Source organism: Marmota marmota, unplaced genomic scaffold (assembly GCF_001458135.2).
Source record: "Marmota marmota marmota unplaced genomic scaffold, marMar, whole genome shotgun sequence".
Taxonomy (NCBI): Eukaryota; Metazoa; Chordata; class Mammalia; order Rodentia; family Sciuridae; genus Marmota; species Marmota marmota.
In genome coordinates, this window is record NW_026000136.1 from 7,127,394 (window position 1) to 7,146,116 (window position 18,723).

Sequence of the window (18,723 nt, forward strand, 5' to 3'; positions counted from 1 at the left end):
CCAAGTGGATTGGAGTTTACAGGCTCTGCGATGGGAAGACTGGGAGCAAAATCAGGTTTCAGGGTGGGTTTGATTCAGCCATCCAGTGTGATGCCATCCAACACTTGGCTTCACGGGCCTCCCAGGTCTCCCTAGGCTGTTGGCTCTATGAAGACATGGATTACCAAGGTAGGGGTGTGTGGGGATTGGGGGTGGCATGTGGGGTACCACCAGGAGCCTGGGGGTCACGGGGGCCCAGGATGGGGATGGGCATTTGGGGTAGGGGACTGTGGGCTCAGGGAGTTGGGGTGGGGGCCACAGCTGGGGGATGGGAGCTTGGAGAATTAGAGGTCAGGGGTGGCAGGTATAGGGGTATGGACATGGGCACACTGGATGGGGGTGTGGAAGCCCAAGGCAAGGGTGGTGGCAGGAGGCATGGGGGAGAAAGGTTAGGGGATATGAGGCACTGCCAAAGAGTGGCAGTCAGGGTATGAAGGCTATATAGTTAGTGGGTGTGGGGCATGGGGCTACAGGGCGGGTATGAAGGGACACAGGTGGGGTGGCCCACCTCTCTGCATGCCTCACACATTCTATTTATTCTCTTTCTTTAATAGATTCTTGTCTGCGAAAGCACCACCCAGAAACCCAGCCTGGCCTCGCTGGAAAGGACAGTAGCAGTCACAGTGGAGACAACCCAGGGCCAGTGACAATCTGGGCCCTATACCTGTGGCTGCCTGTTTCTTTGACTGCTGGTAGTGGGGTGCAGTGGGGTTCCGGGAGCCTTGGAGTGGAGGGACAGCTATGGGTGGTGTTCCCAAAGAGGGCGAGCCTGCCTGGGTCTGGGGTTGGGCAGGTCGATTGTATTGTCTCCTGCTTGTGAGACCCACTTCAGGCTGCTCCCCACCCCAGCTCCCCATCCCTGAGTGCAGTGAAGAGCCACACTTCTGATCCCTTCTCTGTTGGTTGCTGTGAACCCGTGTGTGTGCACACGAGTGTGCACAAATGTGTGTGTGCTTGCACGTGCAATCTGATGATGGGGTCCTGTGTGCACATGTGTAGATCCTGCAGTGTGCTCAAGTCCTTGTGGACTTGAGCTGCCGTGGGTGGATGGGTACCTGTGTACCTCCCCTTGCGAGTGTGTGCGTGTGTACGTGTGTGAGTGTGAGAGAGAGGGGGTGGGGGCACGGGGCTAGGGCACTTGAAGTTGGGGAGGATTTTCCCGGAGGCCGGTGTTGATAAACTGCCAAACTGTCTCCATTGTCATGTCAACCAAATATTTTCAGCTTCCACGCCCAGAACCCTCCGGAGCGTGCTGTCTCCTCCCTGCTCGCAAACCCCGGGCCAGACTTCCAAACCGCTAGGCAGATTTCAAGGCCCTTTTTTTAGCTGCCGAATGAAAAAAAAAATAAGCAAACACAAATCTGCTGATGGCGGCCGCCTCCTTTTCTGGAGAGTTTAATTTCTGAGCTTTGATCTGATACCAGGGCCCTGAGGACTTGTTATTTCTAAATAATGAGCCGAATGTTTGTGCTCCGAGCCTGAACTTTTCTGGTTGGGGAAAAATAAGACTTTCCATAGACGTTCTTTGATGCGGCCAGTGGCTTGGGGATGAAAGGCCTTTCAGAGGGCAGCGGTGGCGGGAGGGGTGGCCAGGGCCCTGTGGTGTAGCTCTGGGACAGTGTCCTCAGCAGGGCCCCACCCACTGGCCCCACCCTTGGGAGGGGCAGGCCCATCCCCACCCATGTGGCCCTGGCACTGGGGGCTGAGCCCAGCTTCACCTGCAGCATAGCCCACCATCCGTGGGGGCCTCCTTATCAGAGGCCCTGGGGGTCTGAGGCCCAAGGCAAGGATGGACATTGGAGCCCACTTCTTGGAGTTGAGGCTCCAGGGCTGCCTCCTGCTGTCTTGGGTGGGACCCCTGCTGTGAAAATGTGTGGATGCAGCCGGTTCACACTCAGCCAACAGAACCACAGGGACAGGCTGCTCCGGTGTCCTAAAGGTGCACTGGGGCACTTTTGGGAGACTTAGAGAAAGGCGCCCCCTGCTGGCAGATGCTGGCTGCAGGTGTATAGCAGCAGCCAGGAGAAGAGAGAAGGTGTCCCTGGGCCTCATCCAGTGTCCCTGGTTGCTCCCGTTGGGCCCATGGCTCTGTCTGAGTGGGTCCAGCAGCATGCTCCTGCAGAACTTGGGTTCATGTCCCTGCTCCTGGGCCATGAGCTGCACTATCCCCGGGAACTGAATGGCTGATTTCATACTAGGGATAGCATTTCCCCTGGGAAGGGGCCATGAGAGGTCGAGAGGCAGCATCATCAGTGGCCCCCCAACACGGCTGTTTCTTAGCGCTTCTGCTCTGAACCTCGTTCCCTGAATCTGCTGGCAGATCATGGACAGGACAGTGAAGGGCTCTGCCCAGGCCAGGTTTGGACTAGCTGTGGCACAGTGCTCCAGCTGGTCCCCTGCTCTTCCCACCATCCATGTAGTGCTCCTGGGAAAGCCCTACCCCTGAGAGGCACACCTGGAGCACCCTGACCTGCCTTGAACTTTCTGCTTGAGGTCTCTCAGGTGGGACCTGGGATCTGGATCCTGTGTCACCCATCTGAGGCCATTCCTGGGCCAATGTGGGATTAGGACATGCTTTTAAAAATTAAATAATTTTGTCCAATGTGGTGTCCATACCAGTAATCCCAGCGACTTGGAAGGTTGAGGCAGGATGATCCCAAGTTCAAGGCCAGCCTGGGCAACTTAGTAAGACCCTATCTCAAAATACAAAATAAAAAAAGATGGGGGATATAGCTCAGTGATAGAGTACCCTGGTTCAGTCCTTAAAATAAATAAATAAGTTAGATAACTTAATTAACGAGTAATACACATCACATGGTTTAAAATTCAAAGCAGGTGTGGAAATAGCAAGGGACCCTGTGGAGAAACTAATGAAATCTAGATCATATATGTTGCTAGTGTGCCTATATTAGATCGTTAATTTTGACAAATCTGCATGCATGGGAAACAGGTGTGGGGATACTGGAACTCGGTACTGTCTTCAAAATTGTTCTGAAACCTAAAAGTATTCTAAAATCACAGTTTCATTAGAAGGTTGGGGTGGAGGTCACAGAGGGCCCATGGACCAGTCAGAGGCTGGTGGCTTTGCTTTGGATGCCAACACAAAGTGACTGTGACTTGAGCAAGTGATAGACATGGAGCCACAGCTGGACCTGTTGTAATGGCACAGTTGGAAGACGCAGCACTTGGACCAAGGGTGAGTACCGAGGTTGTAAAGAATGATCCGGTTCTGGCTTGTTTTGAAGGTGGAGTCAAGAGTATTTTGGACAGGTGGCATGTAGGGGGAGACTTCAGGCTGAACCCAGGTCCTCACCCAAAGGTCTGGGGAGAGGGAGCTGCATAAGCCGAGTGGGCAGCAGGAGGGGCAGGTGTGAGGGGAGAGGGCAACTTCAAGGCAAAGACCTCAGTCTCTCGGATTCAAGTCTGGAGTGGAAAATTGTCCCTTGACAGCTTTGGGTGTTTCCCTAGGACTTTCTGGAAGGAAAACAGGCTCTGAGCTCCGATCTCCCTCTCTCAGCACTGTGGACTTCTGCTTCTTAGCATTATCCCCAGCCTCCCTGTGCCCCCCTGCACTGTGCAATGCTGAGACTGAGTGTCCTTCCTGTCCCTGGACCCTGGCTGGAGTAACCCTCTGCTCTGATCTTCATCCTTCTGCTCTTTAGTAGTGCTAAGAGCTCTCTGGGCCTCTTTGCTTGGCTTCCAGCAGCTTTCAGCAGCTCTGCCGGAGCCAATCATGGCTGTGCAGTTGCTTTTGAGGATGTGCGGATTGGCTGGCCCTCGTGTTTCCTGCTCTGCAAACCCTGGGCCTGGACAGCTCTCGGATATATTCGGAAAGATGTCTTTTCCTCAAACCTCCTTGATCAGGGCCCGGTCTTTTTCAAGAGTTCCCTTTCATTTTATGGATCTATGATGATTATTATGAGTCATTTAGCAATTTCCTATTAATGAATTTCTAGGTCCTTATAAAGAATGCTTCAGTGAATGACCTTGTACATGGACCACTTTGCCCGTGTGCAGGGGTACCTATGGGATGGGTGACGTTGCTGGGCAAAGGGCATATGTATTCACATTTTTTAATTGATATTGCCAATTTGCTGATCATAAAAATCGCACTCATGAACTCCTGTCAGCGGTGGGCAGTGCTGTTCACTGTCCTACCTTTTGCTCTTTGTCAATCTGAGATAATAAAATGCGATCTGCATTTAGTTTCAGTTTGCACCTCTTGTTATGCACACGATTGGACAGCTCCCTCTCTGTCTCCCTCTGTTAATCAGCTGTTAATTCGTTAATGTTAAAATTTAAATTTGTTGATTTTAAGCCTCTGGGCATTGGTATCCCTTCCTGCATTTCCATGGGGGCTCCTGATCATCCTCCTGAGGTCCTGGAGGCCCTCTTTCTCTTCCTGTGTTGGAAAATTAGCTTTCTGTTGGTTTTTAATGTCCTTTCTTAGTCAGTTGACTTTTAACTTTGGCTTGTAGTGTCTCCGTGTTTTCTTTGTAAGTGTTTAAGTATTCTGCACATTTCTTGCTCTGCTTATTCCTACATTTTTTTTTTTTTTTTGCTGATTTCACTGCTGCTGAAATTTGCTATCCAATTTCTCCAACTCTGGTAACTGAGGCCAGGACTACTAGAAATTCTAAGTAAACGGAACAGATGGCAGATTCTTGCTAAGCACCTACAGAACATTCCGGATGTTTTTGAATGGAGGTGCCTCTAGGAGTGTGGCAGGGATGTGGATAGAAGAGTCATCTTTGCTACTAGTTGTTCAATATCTGAAAAAAGATGGAGATAGAAGAACGTACATGAGAGGGTGATTGGTGGGTGACTCTGCGTGAGAGGTACGCGCTGGGTTATGAGCACAGACAGGTAGGATGGGCTTTGTGGTTGGGTGCCTTGAGGGCCAGGCCTTTCAGGTACGCAGCAGGCGGTATTGGAAGAGGGTCTTTGCCCAACAAAAACATAGGCAAAAGACATGAACAAGCAATTGCCAAGAGAAAAAAAACTTATGATGAACATACGAAAAAAAATGTCCTTCTACTGCTTAAAAAATGTTTGGTCCAGCAAAGTGGCACGGATTTCTTTCCATGGTAGTGTAGAAGATGTGACAAGAAGCACATCCCACGCCCCTGGAGATGACATGTCTGTACCTCCTGGAGTTGCCTGTTAACACAGCTGCAGAATGGTGACTTGTCCCGGAAGCCCCAGGTGAACTCTGCTATAAGGAACCCTTATGGAAAATAAGCAGGATTGAACACAGCAAGGGGTGAAGTCTGTTGTTCAGGAATAGGAGATTGGGTGAATAAGGTGTGCACATCCCTGCAACAGAACTCCAGGTGGCTCTGCAAAATTGTTCAGAATCTTGATGACATCGATAACCTCCTGTTACACACAAAAAACCAGGAAAATAGACCAGTGTTGAAAAGTTAGTGGGACTGTTTTGTTTCCTTGTGTATATATACACACGAAGGACATGTACATGTGTCATACCTGTGTCATGTAGATGGATGTCTGTACATGTGCATGTGTGGGTATTTATGTGACATAAGACATAAAAAAAAAAAACCCAGAATCTATATCAGAGCCACTCTTGTCCACATAGCCAGACAACAATCAAACAATAACTTTGTCCCTGGCCAAGTTTAGAGCCTGGCCTGGTCCAGCCCGCACAGCATGTGCTCCCTGCCCACCCTGCCCGTCGCCAATAGTGTGGGTAAGGGTGACCCAGCCCTTTCTTTCCTAGGGTGAATGAGAACCAGCTGAGGCTGCTGCCCACCATGTACTGACCATAGGTGACAAGCAGTCCACTCCACCTGCTAGGGCAGGCTGGGTGGGGCAGGACCCTGGGGCTCCCCTGCGTCTTTCTTCCTGGCCAGATCATCTTGCAGGGAAGGGTCCAGGCCTAGGCTCCTGAGACATGGTGGAAATTCTGACTTCTCTCTTGCTCCTGTGCTGGATATCCAGGTGCAGATGGGGCAGAGGCCTCTCCAGTCAATGGGGGCCCTGGAGTCAGCATCGGCTTCTGTCCTCTGGATTCTGGGCTGTGGCCAGACAGTCCATGTCCACTGTTGGGATTACTGTCCCTCCATTTGCCACTGGGGTAGAGGAAACGGTGCCATTCATCACATGTTCACTCAGGTATTTGACCCATGGGCGTACTCTGGAGCCTTCCCCTCGTGCCCAGCATGGCTCTAAGCACTGGACATTTAATGAAGAACAAGGAAGGGGACAGAATGAGCTATGGGTCTGAGCAGGAAGAGCCTGCACCACAGGGGACCCACCAAAAGCTGCTGCACCCTTTATCTAAGGCCAGGAATGAAGCTCGGCAAACCAGGCAAGGCTTGGATGCTTCTGGCTCTAGCGCCCTCAGAGCTCTCACAGGCTTCTCCCCTCAGCTTCTCTGTATGGGCCAGCTTGGGCTTCCTTATAGCATGGCGTCCCAAGAACCTGTGTCCTCTAGTGCCTATGTAAGACAAGGCCAGCACTAACGCCCTGAACCCCACATTACGTACATTGCTTCTGCCGTTGTTACAAGCCCACCCACAAATCCAGGGCAGGGAACAAGGGCCCACCTTTCCCAAACTGTCTATAGGAAGAGGCTCTGTCGAGTGGCACTGCTATGCAGCTCAGGTCTGGGCGGCTGTGGGGGCCAGCGAGAGGGCAGAGCGGAGGCAGGTGTGGGGCCAATAGGATGGGGATGCAGGGCCCCGTGGGCCAGGCCATGCTGAAGACAAAGGAGTGCTTGTGGGGATCAGTCCTGATAAATTTCTTGTGCTGCTCACATGTTCCTCTGGCAGCCACCTGAGGAACATGCCCAGAGGTGATGTTGGCTGCAGGAAGACCATCCACACCACTGCTAGTAGAGGAGGGTGCGCTGTAGGTCCCAGGGCCATGGGCTTCCTGACGTTCTTGGCCAGAACCAGACGGCCGACTCCTGGTGTGTGTCCCGCAAGACACACCCGCCAGGTCAGTCGGAATGTATTCAGTAAGACAATACCCACATGGAATTCAAGCAAAGACAAACATCTTGTGCAAAGCTCTGGGCACACAGATAAACGCAGGAGAATTCCTGAGGCTTCACATCAGCCAATCAGATAGGGCTGCCCTGACTTACCACGCTGGGAAGTGACCTAATACCATTACAGCTTGTTACTGATTAATTTTGTTTGATGTGGGAGGCCGCACCAATTTTTAATAAGGGCTACTTGTAATTGCAGACCCACTGAAGCTTCCAGAATCACAAAACACATTTCAGGGGATTGGAAAAAAAAAAAACACTGGATACCGGCTGGTCTGCCCAGCGCTGTCTCTGAAATCAGATGCCAGCTGCTGTGTACGGAAAACCTGCGGCTCCTCTGAGAGCATGATGCGGAGCTAGGAGCCCTCAGGCCTATGGTTTGCTCATAAATCCCAGCTTGGTGACTTTCTCACCTCCTGCCAAGGGGCGGGGATTTTAGCCTGTCTCTTAGAAAAGGCTGGAGAGAAGAAAATAAATATGGAGAAAACTACAAAGTCTCCAAAGCCTATGAGGCCCTGGTCCCTGCTGTCTGTGTCCTTTCAAAAGGAGCTGTGACCACAGCCCAGGCAGCCACATGGGGTGCCAGGTCCATGGCAACTGTTGACTGGAGACTCCAGTTTCCTGTGGCACATAGTGGGTCTCCGCTTCACCCACTCTGGCTGCAGGTCTCACTTCTGGGCAGGGCCAATTCTGCAGGTGTATGGGGACTTGACCATCAGTGCCAGCCAAGTGGTGGTCATCAACGTGGATGGACTAGACATGTCATACAGATGGCTTCCCAATGCCTGGGGCATCCAGGAAGTAGGTGCAAAGATGGAGACCAATCAGAGGGAGTGCATCTGCCAGAATGGCTGCAAGTACCAGAAAAGCCAAACCAAGCTGTCTCTGCCAGTATGGGGCTATGCATGAGACTGTCCTGAAGCAGGGGGTGAGAGGGTGGGGTGGGGTGGGTTTGGATTTGGTTTCCTACTGTGACTCAGTAATGCTTTCAAGGCCCCAATTTCTTCAATCTCTGCCTTGTGCCTGGTCAGCCTTGTTCCAAAGCGTGCTTTCCCACATGCACACAAAATAGCTGCTGCAATTCCAGGCTTCACACCAAACACCACCCTTCCCAAGGAATGTCTGTCTCAGAAGTCCACATAGAGATTTGCCCTGATGGGTCCGCTTGAGTTACACACCCACCCTTTAGTGTGCACACGTAGCAGGGGAGAGAATTAAGCAATGCACATGTAGGGTCATGGACCCCTGGGGAAGGGTGTATGTGGGCAGCTTGTCCCAGAACATGAGCTATGGGTACTGGCTGAGGTGGATGGTGGGAGGGCGCAGGAACTCTGCAGGCTGGATGCCACAGGAGGCACTTGGGATTGATTTTACAGAAAATCAAGAGCTAGAAATGCTTTGGGGCAGGAGGGAGGGAGGTCCATGTCATTGAGCTGGCCTGGGAGGAGGAGCCAGTGCCATGGGGTTGGACGGGGTGGCAGCTGGGAGGACACCAGCCACTTATGTGGTAGTGCTGTTGTGCCACCCGAGCTTCTACGTGCAGACTGAGGCACAGAACCGTGGACCTCTAAGCCACACAGACAGTGCAAAGCAAGGCCTGATCACAGGTCAGACCTTTTCCACAGGACACAAAGCACAGAGAGGTGGACAGGTTCTTGGCAGAAGGGGATGGTCCTGGAGGCTTGGGCTGGTGGGGGAGGGGGGGAGAAGGGGTGGGAGTAAAGGAGGNCCTTGCAGGTCCACCCCCCCCCCCCCCCGCCATAGCCACAGTCTTACCTTGGAAAGTGGTCCCTGAATGTCCAGCCTGTTCTCATAGTGGGTCTGGGGCCACGAGTTGTGGGGACGCAGAGCCTGGGAGGGCTTCAGGGAAAGGGGACTGGAGATGGCATGTCTGGGGCACCTGGGATGGGCTCCTGCCTTGCCCTGCTTGTTTGTCCTTTCAGATATGCCCCACATGGTGGCCTCCCCAAGATACAACCCCACACCCCACCCTCTATGGGCCCCTGTAAAGTTCACTCTTACTACAGAGTTAGTGGCTGGTGGTGACTTTCTATGAAGTTTCTCAGACATCTCTGTGGACATAGTTTTAAAATCAGAGGGCATGAAATGGGTGAACCCACCAGGATCTCTGGGTACAACTTCAAATAGCCTATCTTAAGTTCAAAATTTCTTCAACATTTCTATTTTTTAAATAGAATTTCATAGAAATTTTGCATTCCACGACAGAGGACATCTGTGTTTTAGTACAAAACAAAATGGGTTTTGTTTAGTACAAAAGCAAATGGGTTTCCCCTGGTGAGGGGACACCCTGGAGAGACCTGTTAGGATTAGTCTGTGCATTTCCAAACCCTGACTTGGCAGGACAGCATGGCCTTCTTGGGTTCTCTCTCTCTGGGGTCCTTTGGCTTCCATCCTGCCTGGACACAACTAAGAGCCCTGACCTGGGGACCCTCTCAGCTGGAATGGGAGCAAATGTGGAGACTGCTCTTGGCCTCCATTTCTGCTCAGAGGCTCAGGGAAAGGGGATGGACAGGTGGGCAAATGGGAATTGACCTGGGTCTGCGTCCTGTCTGAGTGCTGTGTCACAGTCTCTTCTGTGTCCACAGGACAGCTGTTTTCCAAGCCCACCATTTCCAGATAAGAGAGCTGCCATAGTAGGAAGAAGTCAGGCAGGAGCTTTGCTGAGTTAGTGGGCCACCTAGTCTGGAGTCAGTGCCCCTCTGGCCTGGAGTCAGCACCCACCTGGGCTCAGGGTCAGGGCCCACCTGGCATGGAATCAGCACCCACCTGGCAGGGGTCATCCTTTTCGCAGTTCAGGAACTGGGGTGGAAGTGACAGGAAGAGTCTTGCGTGTCCAGGAGGGGTTGCTCACGCTATGTGTTCCAGCCTAGGTCTGGTTCCGGAATGGTTCCTACCAGACGTCTAGTGTTTCTCTGTCCTAGCAAAATGGGCGGTCTTAGGATCAGTGAGAAAACCAGCGTCCAGTGCTCCAAAAGACTCTGGAGCAGTGAAAAGAGCCCTGGAGGCCACGCCCTCAACAGCGGGAACCCCTCCTCCAGCCAGGCCACTCACTGACCCCAGCCCCAATAGTTCGTACGAAGGGGCGTGGCCTTGCAGGGGCGTGGCCCCCCAGAGGTGGGCGGGTCCCGAGCAGGTCTGGGACTCTGGGGTCGCGGCTAGGACTTGGTCAATGGGGGCGTGACCTGGGTGAGGCCGGAGCGGTGGGCGGGTCCAGAATATGTGTCATGGGTGTGGCCTAGGCGGCCGCATTGCCCACCGCATGATCCCAGCCCCGCTACAGTGCCGCGGTGCGGCTCATCCCTGGCGTTCTGCTGCCGCCTAGAGGCGTGGTGCGGCCGCGCACCCTCTTGGCCTCACCTGCGGAGGGCAGGTGCGCGCATGCTCCTGGAGGGAGGCTGCGGACATCGCGGACGCGGTTAGCTAGCTTTAAACGAGAGGGTGGGATGAACAGGAAACTGCCGCCCTGCGAGTCCCGCTTCAGGCTTCAGCTTCCATGGTCAGACTGTGCAATGACTTCACCCTAGGTCAGGCACATCGCCACCAGGGTGGCCCCCGCGCGGCACCTGGAGAGCCCGCCCCTCGTTTCGCAGTCTGGGGACAGATTTACCAGGCTGCTTCCACTACAGTCCTCACGCGCACCCGCGATGTGAGGGTCGGCGCCCGGATCAGCCGTGTACCAGGCTGCGCGTTTTAGCCTGGGTGAGGGCGAGGGACATTGATTCATCAGTGCCGTGCAATGCCGTGCAGCACCAGGCAACTCTGCTTCCTCGGTTAACCCGGAGGTTTGGGCGCAGAGAGTGGCTTAGCAGCGGGGTGGCCAGGGGCGCCTCTCAGTTGGCTCCAGTCTAGCCTTCTGCAACGTTTCTTCAGGGGCTGCGGGCTCTGGGCGGGGCATGGTGTGATATGGAGGCCCCTCTGACTGCAGGAAGGCTGGTGGGGGCACAGGTACGTGGCCCCAGGTGAGTGGTGTGGGTGCGGGGCCACAGAGCAGCTGTGCAAGTGGCCACGCACCCTCAATGTGAGGCCTAGGGATTTACCGTGGGATCCAGGGAGGATAAGGGCCAACTGCCAGGTGTCAGACCGGAATCACCCACAGGTGCGATGGGAACTGGGCCAGGTGACTTCTTAAATGGCCCTGTTTTTGAGCTTGGTGTTACATTGCATGCATTATCTCAGTTACTTAGCACAATAACCCAGGGTGTTTCTTTCCTTATCTCACTTCAGGGCACAGCACCCTCGTGAGTGAGGCATTATTGCCCTATTTAAAGCATAAGGAACTGGCTCAGAGAGGTGATAGGGTCAGAGTTTCCACAATGGTAGGGGAGGACTGTGCAATGACTTCACCCTAGGTCAGGGTGTGGGTGTGTGAGCAATTTAAAAACTAAGGTCCAACTCACATAACATAAAATTCACCATTTTGAAGTGAAACTCAGCGGATTTTATCCAGAACATTTTCATCACCTGAAAAAAAAAATACCATGTACCCCTTATCATCGCTGGCACCATTTCCTGCCAGGGAGTGCTGTGGTTGGTGATTCTATTGGTGACAGGTTGAGTTGACTATGCCCTGTGTAGGCACATGGTCTTTGAGGCAGGTCTGTACTGCAGCCTGTGGGTGCTTAGCTCTTTTCATGGCTGATGATATTCTCCATGTGGATGCCACACTTTGCTTTTTCACTGGTTTGTTGTAGACAGTTGGGTTGTTTGCATTTTTTTTTCTTTAGCTATATGAGTAATGCTACTGTGAACATATATGGACAAGTCCCTAGTTTCAATTTCCTGTGTACCTAGGAGTGGGATGGCTGGGTCATAAGTCTTTATTCAACCTTTTCGGAAAATGCCAAACTGTTTTCCAAGGCAGACGTGCCATTTTGCATTCCATAAGCCACACGTGATGTTCTCAGTTTCTCTACACCCTCATCAACCTGTATTATTTCCCCCTTTAAAAAGTTTTTTTTATAGCGGCTTAATGGGTGTGTGCCAGTGTATCACTGTGGTTTTGATTTGCATATCCTGGAATATTGCTTCATGAGGTCGTTGGCCATTTGTTTTATCTTTTTTTGAACAAATGTCCAGGCAAATCCTTTGCTCATTTTAAAATTGAATTATTCGTCTTTGGATGGTTGAGTCCTAAGTCAGACTTTCAACCTCATTGTTTCCCTGATTGCTGCTGAACCTACCTGGGCATAAAGTTTTGTCTGCTCAACAAACATCCCCCTCCAGTAAAAAGCAGTTTTCTGGGCAGCATGTGAGTCATCGCAACCTGGGTGTGACAGCTTTGGAGTGAAAACTTATTGACAGACAAGTCATGGGGAGGGAGGCAATGGCTCCCATCTCCCACCTGCCTCCCTTTTTCATCCTGCAATCCTCATTCAGCATGTCCTGCCCTGTCCTACCCTTGCACTTCCCCATGAGATGAGTTGACTGAGTCCCCCTGGCCATGTTACCAGGGCACCCTGAAGCCCCAGATGAGCCTCCACAGCTTGAGGTTGCACCTGGCACCAGGGAGAGCCCAGCTGACAGCAGCACCCAAACTCTTGACCTGGGAGAGAGGCCACCAGAAGCAGGGCAGTGACTGTAGAGCATGGGGTTGGATGCAGCTCCCCTTGCAGCCACTCTGTGACCTGGGTATGCATCTCCTGAATTCCAACCTGTGCCCAACCCAGTGACCGGGTGGACTTCCCAGGCTGCTTGGGGGCCCAGCTGAGATCAGGCATGTAATGGGCCCAGGATGTGGAGAGACTGAACACACAGAGAGGGTCCTGTCTTCTCAACCTGGGAAGTGAGAGATTATCCTCAAATTTTCTTTGGGGGAAGCTGGACCAGACAAACAGACTCCTCCTGGGCCTATCTTTTGGGGGAGCAGAGACTACGCCTGCCCCTTTCTGGCATCTCCTAGGCATGATGTGTTAGGTCGACGAAGGTGACTTAGGACCAAAGCACCAAGCAGCCCTCTGCACGACAGAAACATCAATCAGGCACCTTTGAAACCGCCTGTCAATCATCAGGGTCTCCTGGCAATCCTGGATCTCAGCCAGTTCCCTGACCAGTTCCAGTGGGACAAGGGACTCTAAAAACCCCTTTTCCTGTCCCAAGCCCTCCCTTCCTGCCCTAAGCTCATAAAAATTCCAGTCTGGTCCATGGTTTCTCCTCAGACCCTCTTCCTGTCCACTCTGTCAGTCTGATAGAGTTCCACCTGGGAGTTGAATCTCAATAAAGCCTCGTTCAGCAGCCTTTTAAAATCTGCCTCCTTTTGGTTGCCGCCTTTGCCTGACTTTACATGATGCACAAGTATTGAGCTTAGCAAACATTCACAGGGGTTCTGTGATGGGTGGCTGGGAGGTGGCGGCAAGGCAGAGCTCAGGGTGGGATCCAATTTGTGTAACAGAAATTGGATGGAATCACAGGCCTTGGTCTGCAGGGCGATGAGAACAGTGTTGTGCGGAGTGCTTCGGGATTTGGAATTGTGAGTGGGAGGTGAGGCAGATTAAATTGTTCAAACACATTGGCCCTGAACTTTGTGGAGGGCCTCTATTTGGATCCTTGATTTCCGGCCTGGCTATGTTGCCTGTCTGAACAGAGGGTGTTAGTACAGAAGTGGATGGACCCTTTCCTGAGGACTACACCCTGCAGCGGGAACCCCCCTAAACCCTCCCATAGCTGGGCTTGACCATGAGGAGTCCGAGTGCAGTTATCTGCAATTAGAGTTCCAACGCTGGCCTGTGCTGTCCCTGAGCCTCCAAAGTATGTGGGGTTAGGGCCATTATCTCGACATTATCATGACAAGAGCTGACAGGAACAAGGGACTAATAGGGAAATTGCACCTTAAACTCTATTATCTAAAGAGCTTGAAACTTCAGCCTAACAAAGAACTGTCACTGCAGACCTTAGGGCGGGGCTGGAGTTCATCCTTGGACATCTCCTCCGGCATTGGGCTCTGTCTGTCTCCATTTCTCCTGACTAGACTTGAGTTCTTCAAAGGTACGGATGCACCTTGATCTTCTTCACAGCCTGCCTTCTTGTATGCATTGAATATTTGGGACAGAACAATGGAATCCATGAATGTCAGAATGCAAATTAGGAGTCACAGCATCTGTACAGAGGGGAATCCAGGATTTTGTCATTTGAGTGTATTGCTTTTTTTTTTTTTTTTTTTGAGGGGGGGCTACCAGGGATTGAATTCAGCGACACTCAACCACTGAGCCACATCCCCAGTCCTATTTTGTATTTTATTTAGAAACAGGATCTCACTGAGTTGCTTAGTGCTTCACCATTGCTGAGGCTGGCCTTAAATTTGCTAATCTCCTGTCTCAGCCTCTTGAGCTGCTGGGAGTTGGGATTACAGATGTGGGCTACTGCACTGGGCTAGGTGTGTTGTTTTTAGGAAATAATCTTTGGTCTTTAATCAGTTGTATTTGTTGGCGTTGTTGAAGTCCCTTTGGGCTCCTCTTGGTGCAGATAGATGAAGGATAGGCCCCTGGGACCTGGGCTTCCCTCCCGTCCACTGTGGGCTGAGAGATTTTGCTGTCTGTACCAGGAGCAAAAATTTACCCATAATCCAAGGTCAGGTCAAAGGTTTCGCATTCATTCACCTCTCATCACTCAGGGCCTCAGCATGCTTACCTGTAAAATGGGGACACATGCTTTCAGCAATATTGTGGTCTTAACTGTCCCCAAAGCACTTTTGATAGAAGTGACTTAGAAATCTTGATAAACTATAGCAAATTCCTTTGAAATACAGAGCCCAGCTTTGAGAAACTAGAAAAAAATCCAAGACAGAGATAAAAGCACTGTCAGAGGTGTATGAGCTGATGGTTGGCTGTTCTCCTGGTCTGTGGAAAGAAGAGGCAGGGATTCCTGCAGGTGGAGCTGGCCCTGCTGGCCCCTGCAGCCTCCTTCTCAGACCCTCCAGGAGCCTGGATTCTGGTGGTTAAAGGTTTCTGCTGAGAATTACAATGAGGAAACTGTGGCAGTGGATTTAGGTCAAGAATATACACCATGAGGTGAGGAACACTCAGGGGAGGAGTTGAGAAAGTGAAGTCACCACTGAACATTACCAGCCTCCCTGGGTTTCTAGAAGAAGCGACTTCCTTGAGGACATATCTCAACCAGGCCAGACAGGGCATCCAGATAAAACTACAACATGAGCTCTCAATGACAATACCCCCACCCACCCCCAGAAGAAAAGCACAATATTCAAGAAAATGCAGTGGCATGATTATATCTTCAAGAAATCTAGATAAAAGACTAGTCAAATATCCAATGGTAAGAAAAAAATTGAAACAATTAAGAATATGGAAAAAGGGAGTTTAAAACAGGATGATATGCTATGAGAAAAACCCATCCCCACCAAAGAAACTTCCTAAAATGAAAAATACAGTCATTGAAATTAAAACAATTTAGATACAACCAGAGAGAGAACTAATAACTGGAAGACTGATTTGAATAAGTTGCCAAGAATAAAATAAATCGATGAGGCAGATGATATCTATAGAGATAGATAGGTAGATGAAGATAGATGGTAGGTAGGTAGAGACAGATGATAGATGATAGGTAGGTAGACAGATAGATGATAGATAGGCTAAAATGTGGTGGTACACGTGTGATTGGAGTTTCCACAAGAAAAATTAGAGAAAGGAAACTTCAAAGAGATAATGGCTGAGGAATTTTCTGGAATAAATCCAAGAATATTTATAGAGACACAACACTGTCCAAAGTCTCATAAAGCAGAATTCACAATGCCTGGCATCCAGTTTAAGGTCAGCACTCATGTAAAGCAGGAAAACATGATCCAGAGTGAAGAGAATGATCAGTCAATCAAAGCCACCCAGAACTGGCATGGACATTAAGTTAGCAGAGACACGAAACACTTACTATAGCTGTTTTGTGTGCTCATAGAAATTAAGTAGGCATAGGGAAGGTTTACAAAGGGCCTAAGTTAAATTTCTAGAGGTGAAAACGATCAGATCTGAGATGAGAAGGACAGGATTTGCAGCAGATGAAGCTCTGCAGAAGACAGGTGCGTGAGTTCCAAGTCCAAACAGCAGAACTACACCAAGTACAGCTAGAGAGCAAGCAATCAGCAAGTGGCTGCAGCATCCCTGAACCAGGGTTGACTTCTGGCACCTGATGTGCACATGACGGAGAACCCCAATTGGGCAGGTGGGCAGAGAAGGATTTTGAAGAAAGAACAGCTAAAAACATTCTGAATTTGACGTAGCGGTGACTACTGACTTCTGAAGAGGCCCAGTGAGCCCCAAGCTCAAGAAATGTGCAGAAAGCCACACACTAAGGCACATCATAATCAAAGCATTTAGAAAAAATGATAAAAGGAGGACCTTATATCTAGCCAGAACAAGAAGAAGATGCTTCGCATACAAGGGGAATAAGGATAAGGATGGCTGTAGGTTTGCCATCAAAGGGCAGAAGGGACTCCCTAAACCTGGCAAGGTATCCACCTGCTTTTAAAATCCAGCAACAGCTAACACACTTCACAATGAAACACCAAATGTTTCCCCTCCTGTGGCCAGGATGTCAGCTCTTGTGGTCAGTGCTGTCTGAGTTCTTACTAGTGACACGACAGGAGACAAGTAGATAACCCAGAATGAAAATGGAGATAAAAACTGAAAGCCCATAAAAATGGCCAAAATGCTACTCCGTATTGACAGGGACATATGTGAGTGTGGACGAGCCTCAGAGCCCCAAGTTAGGTGCAGGAAGCCCTGCTCTGCAATGAAGTTTCAGAGTGCAAAAACTGAAAGCTAGGACCCACAGGACCAGCCCCCACATCAGGGCCAGGCCTCCTGAGGGGCTCTAGGCAGCTTTTTAAGTTATGGAAATGTTCCACATCTTTCTTCAGTTCTGGGTCATGGAGGGTATGCATTTTTCCAAACTCATAATAGTATACTTAAAAATTGTGTTTGTGCATTTCACTGTAGCATATTTCCCCTTAAAAACAAAACAAAACAAAAAACCAAAAACTGTATGCAAACAGCAAGCTCCTGCTGATGGCATACCTGCTGAATTGTGTAGGGTGAAATTACAGATTATGCAACACACTTGGAAATTCATGAAGAATTAGGTGGATTCCTGGGTATCTGGAGGAACAGAACTGACACAGCCAACATGGCAAGATGTAGCAAGTGGCTCTGAATGGAGGGTCTGTGGGTATGCACTGCGAAATTCTTCTAACTTCCCCGCATGCTTGAAGTTTTCTAAATAACATCAGAGGGGAATACCAGGGATGGTAAAGGTCAGGACTGACCAGCAGGTTCAAGCATGGTCACTCCTCGCTTTTGAATCAGATCAGGGAGAGGGAGAGCAGGACATGCCTTTGGCTAGGGCTGAGCAATCAGATCACCCCTGACAGAAAGAATTGGCTCCAACAAATGCAGGAAGATGCAAAGGGATTCCAGGAGGACCACGTGAGACACAGGAACCAGTGGTGAGTGAAGAATGGCCAACATCTGGGAACATCTGTTTGGGTTCTCTCCCATAAAACAACAAAAACAACAATGAGCAGGGGGCGGGGGAGGCTGGGCTGGAGTCTGCATCAGGCATGACCCTGGGTTGCCAACAGCATATCTCTGGCTAAGTTTAAATAGAATCTAGAAGTGGCAAAGCTTGGCCACTTGTGGGCATCCCACGGGGCTCCCGCCTGGCTCCTGTATGTGGCAGTCTCTCAGGAGGGCGCACTGGCACTTTGAGACAGTACTTCTGTGATCTCGTTTGCTGTTGATTGTTTGGCATCCCAGGTCCACACCTGGCACTGGTCAATCCACTGCCAAGAACCGGTGACGACAATTGAAACCATAAACCTCACACATTCCCAAGGCCCCCCGGGGAGTGACATGCCACAGATTCTGTTACATTATCCTTGAAGAACTAGATCTCTTAACTTGGAACCCAGGTCCCTCTGCATGGGTGACTGCTCCATCCTTCGCTACACAGTCACTGACAGGAGCACCATCTGGGGAGCCGGGGTCAGGCCCGTGCCTGGCAGGTGACTGGAGATGCTTCTTGGGTTTGCTCAGGTTTGCTCTTTCCAAGTCCAAACCCAACCAGGGAGCTCCAGCAAGTGCCAGGGGATTTGCAAACACATTGTGCCTGCACAGGTCACTGAGATTGTCCTTTCAGCCTCTCTCCTGGGAAGGCTATATGTGTCCTTCCAAGCTCTGCTTTGCTTCGCCCTGTAGGGTCTACTGGGCTGCCCTGTGGAAGCTTTCTGTAGTCCTTGGAGAAACACTCCATGTGGCTGCCAAGAGAGCTGCTCTGTGTTCTGGGATCTGGGCTAGAATGTCAGCCCATCAGGTGTCCCCTGTCCTCAGTCCCCTGTCTGCCCTGGTCCGCCCCAGTCACTGTGGGGTTATTTCAAAGCTTTGTAAGAGTTAGGGTTTATCATGGGGAAGTGTCTCTCTATCTCCAGGAAAGGAGATAAAGATTTGCTTTGATGTCTGAGTTGACACAAAACAGCTGCACCAACTTTTCATATGTCAGTGTTCGTGATATACATATATTTTGTTTGCTTTTAACTTTTTGCGTTCCTATGGTTATAGTGTATTTCTTCTCCTCCTCCTCCTCCTTCTTCTTCTTCTTCTTCTCCTTCTCCTCCTCCTCCTCTCTCTCCTCCTCAACTCACACACACAACT

The 18,723-nt window shown here is 50.7% G+C and overlaps 1 long non-coding RNA gene across 1 annotated transcript; it reads left to right on the top strand.

Annotated features, from left to right (window-relative positions):
* The first annotated feature begins 2,752 nt into the window (after positions 1–2,752).
* On the top strand, positions 2,753–5,465 carry LOC125611190. The gene is made up of 2 exons (XR_007341333.1): positions 2,753–3,235; positions 5,131–5,465. It is a non-coding gene; the product is annotated as an uncharacterized LOC125611190 (long non-coding RNA).
* Positions 5,466–18,723: the final 13,258 nt, after the last annotated feature.